The following is a 6,004-nucleotide window of genomic DNA, read 5'->3' on the forward strand; positions in this document are numbered from 1 at the left end:
TAAAAATATATTCAACTTTAGTTTCTGATAATTTTATACAGAGGTATATCATCCAATTACCCTGTGTGTGCATGTATGCACCCACATGCATGTATGTCTCCTTGCTTTTTGTCTCTATGTTTTATGCACACACACACGCACACACACACACACACACACACACACACATACACATACCCCTATACATATATACATATACAAATATGTGTATCTCTAACATATTTGCATATGTATATATGAGACTGTATGTCTATGAGCATAAAAAAGAGAAACAAATAAAAAGCAAGGATATTAATGGTTTATCAAAATGGGTCATCTGTATAAAACCTAAACCTATCTATATTTGATTTTTTTTAAATGTTTATTTACTTTTGAGAGAGAGAGAAAGAAAGAGACAGAGAGAGAGCTGGCGAGGGGCAGAGAAAGAGTGAGACACAGAATCCAAAGCACGTTCCAAGCTCTGAGCTGTCAGCACAAAGCCCAACACAGGACTCAAACACACGAACCATGAGATCATGACCTGAGTGGAAATCAGACGCTTAACCGACTGAGCCACCCAGGCGCCCCATAAACCTATCTATATTTGAATTAATATTTTTCTTTCTTTCTTTTTTAATTTACTCTCCACATCCTGTGTTTAGCTATTAAAGAGAAAAAAATGCCAAATTCCCATAAATCTAAACATGTGGAGAGAAGTTTATCTTCCAGACCAAGAAATGGGACTAAGCTAGCACTTTTCTGCGGACTGGGTTTGTTTGCAATAGCAGAACAAGATCCGCATGTCCTTTCAGCTCTGTTTGCTCTATACAAACATTTCTGGATTTCCTTAAAAGCTGTTGAACTGGCACAGATGCCTAAGTATTTTGAATCATTTTTGCTTTCTTCATCGAGACTCATGGTTTCAAATCCCAGGACTCGCTTGAATACGATGGATTTATTCTCCAGATCACTGTCTGGCACATTAAGAGGAGACGAGATGGCATTGACTTTTTGGGAAAAGGAAAGGGTTCACGGTTCCCTTGGGGCAACGAGAACCCAGGAACCCACGCACACCACAGCGACTAAATAATTAAGTTCAGGTTATTAAAAGAAAAGGAGAAGATGGGGCGCCTGGGTGGCTCAGTCGGTTAAGTGTTGGACTTCAGCTCAGGTCATGATCTCACGGGTCTGTGAGTTCGAACCCCTCATCGGGTTCTGCGGTGACAGCTCGGAGCCTGGAGCCTGCTTCGGATTCTGTGTCTCCCTCTCTCTCTGCCCCTCCCCCACTCACGCTCTCTCTCTATCAAAAAATAAATAAACGTTAAAACAATTTAAAAAAAGAAGAAAACTCGAGAAATATAAATAAGCCCTTTGGTATTGTTGCAGAGAAAACATGATCAAATAGGTTGGTAGTATCATGGTAGAAATCATATCCACACAGTAGAACTTCTAAATTATTTTTCCTCTGCAAAAATGTACAGAAAAAAAAGGGGAAAAGAACAAGGTTCAAAATTATATTCATACTTTATTAAAATAATTAGGCACCATCCATTAGAATCCCTAGCCCCTGGGAAGCAATTTTATTTCAGAAAAGGTTTTGCTGTTGATAATAAAAATAGTGTCAACAATATTTAAAGAATAATTGTGCAATGAGGCTCTTAGAGACTATTATGAATTTTTTAAAAGTCAAATGATTTTTCTTCCTTCTATTAGATAACCGCAGTACCCCGATTGTCTATCAAATTCTAGAAAGGTTGGTGGCAAATTCCTTTAAGTGCTCCATCTGCCAATTATGTAAACGAAGTTTTCAGGATGATATGATTTCTCTGGGTATAGGTTATCATAGCTAAGGAAACAGCACATCTATGTGCTTGTCAACAGACCATCAATCTGGGCCCTGCCTGTTTGTAGAAGAATGAAGATAAAGGGCCCTAGGGCAGATGAGACACAGAGGATCGAACATTCTACTCCCTTTGCTCACGCAAGTCTCAGTTCTCTTAAGTGGCAGGTGGGATTTCCACTTAGTCCACAGCAGGTTAAAAACCTGGAGGGCCGAATGAAGCGTTTTAAATTTGTATTTGGTTGGCATATGTGCTTTTAGGTAGGGAGGCGGAGAGGCTGTGATCAAAACGGTTGGCACCAGTCATGAAGTCTCTGAGCGCTCTCGTTGCCCCTGGATGCTCCATATTCTCAACAACGGATCAGTAGTCCCAACAAGGAGGTGGCTGTCATTGCCCTCCTTTTAAGATTGAGGAAACTGAGTCACAAGTTGTTTAAGTCATTAGTGAATGGTGTAAGAAATGCAAACCTAGTCCTGGCTAGTGCCACAAACAGTATTCTTTCCGGCATGCTGCTCAGTCTCCCTGGAAGCATAAATATAATCAAAAGTGAATACTTATACTGACAATCGGGCTAGACTTTTCTCCTCGAAGCCGAGGTCTGTGTTAGTGTGGACTAGGTTGACCAAATGTAGCTATTTGGGAGTAAAGCGCGTATAGATGAAAACAAATGCTAATGACAAAAATTGATGAGTCTTCCATGATTTAAGCATTTGTGTTTTGAAAGGAATACGTGAAAAAAAAAATCATCGTTTAACTTGGCCGGAATCAATGAGAAAGCCATTAGTACAGGGGTACTGAAATCACGATTCTTAACTCTCGGAGATCAGCGTGAAAACTTGTTTTGGTTGTTGTGTGTGTGGTGTCATCAACAATAACATTAAATAACTGTTCACTTCCGACAGCGTGACCCGTGATGCATCGTTCTCTACACAGCGGTATTACTATGCATAACCAAATGTATCTGATATTTTAGGAGAACAGGGTAGTCAGGTGCAGAGAAAGATCTTAAATTATTTGAATACGTTTGTTTTTTTTTCTTATAATGTTAAATCCACACAGCCCTACTGTATATCTTAAATGATGACACAAATTGTTTAAGTTACTAAAACCTTGTGCTGAATTTTTGTTGATCATTTGACTTATACTAGCCTCACAATGGGACAGGAAGAGAAATATGCCCTTTCTTGGGAAAGTCCTGCAGTGTTATGAAAACAAGAATATGGCAGAGGTTGTAAGTTAACTTTGAAAGTGCGCTGATAAACTCTGAATTATTTATTTGTGAAATTCAAAACATGTGCGGGTCAGTGCTTGTCAGACAAATACGCTAAATCTTTAGTCCAGTATCACTGGGCACTGTACTCAGTGATTTGGAGAAATTAAAAGGTAAGATTTCTCTTACTGGAAATCAGTCACGAGCTGGCTTTGCATGTCTCTATTTTGGTCTGGCATACACATTTACTGGAAAGCCTAAAGCAACCTCTACAGAAATTTCGAATTAGGAAATGATGTGATATTATTTCCATTTCCATTATTGGTCTAAATGGCATGATAATAATAACTTGATATCGTGAATACGTGTGTGTGTGTGTGTGTGTGTGTGTGTGTGTGTGTGTGTAGGTGTGCATGTGTGCTCGTACGTAGAGGTAAACATTATCTGGATGTAAGGATGCGTCTATGTACACATTTCAGAATACCATGGCCTCCAGATTATAGCTACATGGGAGAGAAAACAAAGAAACACACCCTTTGAAAATTTGGACAAATTTGTAAGTAGATACAGTTTAAAATTTCCAAAAGAGGCTATTTTGCTGGTACCAATTTTGATGTTGGAATTTATTTAAGGAGTTCTGCTCACATAGAATCGTAGAAACAGAGGTAAAGTCAGAGAACTTTCTGCTGCTTCAGGGTCACCGGTTCATGTCATCACCATCTGGATTATAATAGTCAAGTGTGAGAAACCAACTTGGTGTAAACTGACATTTTCCCCACCAATACTTCCCTCAATAACATAGATATATGTCTAGAAAGAGCCAGACTCATATATTTCTAAATTTCTAAAGAGATTACATCCTTTTGATGTGTTTCCTGCAAAAGCTTGGGTTTATAGTCATGAGCTTATGCAGTTCCTTTGAACTCTTGGCCTCTTAGAAATAAACAGGCTTTGGGACACCTGGGTGGCTCGATCTGTTGGGCATCCGACTTCGGCTCAGGTCATGATCTCGCAGTTTGTGAGTTTGAGGCCCGCGTGAGGCTCTGTGCTGACAGCTCAGAGCCTGGAGCCTGCTTCAGATTCTGTGTCTCCCTCTCTATCTGTCCCTCCCCAGCTCATACTCTCTCTCTCTCTCTCTCTTTCTCTCTCTCTCTCTCAAAAATAAATAAACATCAAAAAAAAAAAAAAAGAAAGAAAGAAACAGGTCTGGACGGAAGTAATCAACAAGCCATCTCAGAGAGGAAAAAGAGCAGGACAAAATGAGAAAATTCAAGGCCATTTCTTTATGTGCTGGTATCCCAACGATTCTCCTCCATGGTCTTTCATGCGTTTTGACTAAGGGGAGACTACTGATAAGTTCCAACAGAGTCACCACTTAAAGAATGTGTTGCAGAGAAAATCCAAGTTGCTTTGAACATCTCAGGGAAGTCATCCCCAGTCATATTTCATATAACAAAACTTCATGAATTTGGTTACATTTCTAAGTTTCTGCTCTTACCAGATAATACTGTGGGGTGTTTTAACGTGTCAAAATGTGTTTTGGGGGGTGGTAAAGTTAGTAAAATGAGGAGTTCCAAAGAAGCCCTAGACTGGCGATTCAATTTTATCTTTGCCACAAAATCAAAGTCTGTTAGCTATGCTGAATTTCATAGCACCTTGCACATTGTAATTCTGCTGCCCATGTAAGAGTACGAACAACCTACAAGGGTACTGTGATCAAGCATATTATTAGCAAAGTGCAAACGGGAAAATGGTGAGACTAAGTAACCTGGCTGCCCCCCCAGAGCTCATGAGTAAAGAATGAACTAACCCCAGCTTATCTGACACGGGGGCCTATGCCCTTCTTGGGCAGCAGGTAGCCCTTCATAACACTGTGGTGCCAGGCAAGCGCAGGACTCAGAATTGATTCCTTCTGCTTTAGAAAAGATTAACTGAGGACATGTCTCATGGGAATGGGGTTCGCAAGGTCACATAGCTGACACATAAATACGGCAATCCGTGTTCCTTCAGCCATTCACCTTTTTAAATCTGAATTCAAGTTCAAATTTCATATCGCTTAATCTTTAAATTTTCAAATCTCGAAGAGCTCAGGTAGCCCATGCTAAACAATGTAGATAAATATCGTATCCCAAAGATTGTTTTGTAGAGCTTTGTTGTTTCATTTAGGTAGTAATTGTCTTTAAAGTCAGGAGCCCTTTATTAAATGTCCTTTACAGATCTCAACCCATTCCAGTTCCCACAATGGGTATACAGTAGGTATATAATAAGTGAAATAGGTATTATTTATGTAACTTATGCAATGTGTTTTTGGTAAATTTGTGTAATTTTTACTGCTGTTTATAAAGGAATAGATTTAGGAAACATAATTTCTTGTCTTGGCTGTGCTTCTAATATCTAGTGAGGCCTTGGGTCATATGAATTTTCAATGCCTCGGTTTTCTTTTCAGTGAAATGGAAATTCTATCATATTTCTTATCTTCATTCCCAGTATTAGCATTATCAGTTCATTTGATTCTTTCTCACTGGGTAATCTCCCATTTGATTCTTTTATTAAACAGGAGGGGGGAGAATCCAAATGCTCTCAGAATGTTCATCGTATGTTAGCACAGTTCTTAAGGCTCTGTTCATTTCATTCTGGGTGCTGTGTGAATGTCTGAAAATGGACAGGTGAGAGGATCCCTTTGTGTTTCTGTTCCCACTTAGGTACATGAGAATATCTTTGATCTGTAGTGTAGAATAAAATAAAATAACATAATTTGAAAATGGCTGGAATTGAGACTTAAAGTTTACTAATTGCTGAGGCACCTGAGTGGCTCAGTTGGTTAAGCCTCTGACTCTTGATTTCAACTCAGGTCATGATCCCGCAGTTCATGAGTTCAAGCCCTTGCATCAGGGTCCACACTAACAGTGTGTAGTCTGCTTGGGATTCTCCCTCCCTCCCTCTGCCCATCCCCTTCCTCTGTATCTCTCTCTGT

The sequence above is a fragment of the Panthera leo genome, chromosome B3, assembly GCF_018350215.1.
Source record: "Panthera leo isolate Ple1 chromosome B3, P.leo_Ple1_pat1.1, whole genome shotgun sequence".
Classification (NCBI taxonomy): Eukaryota; Metazoa; Chordata; class Mammalia; order Carnivora; family Felidae; genus Panthera; species Panthera leo.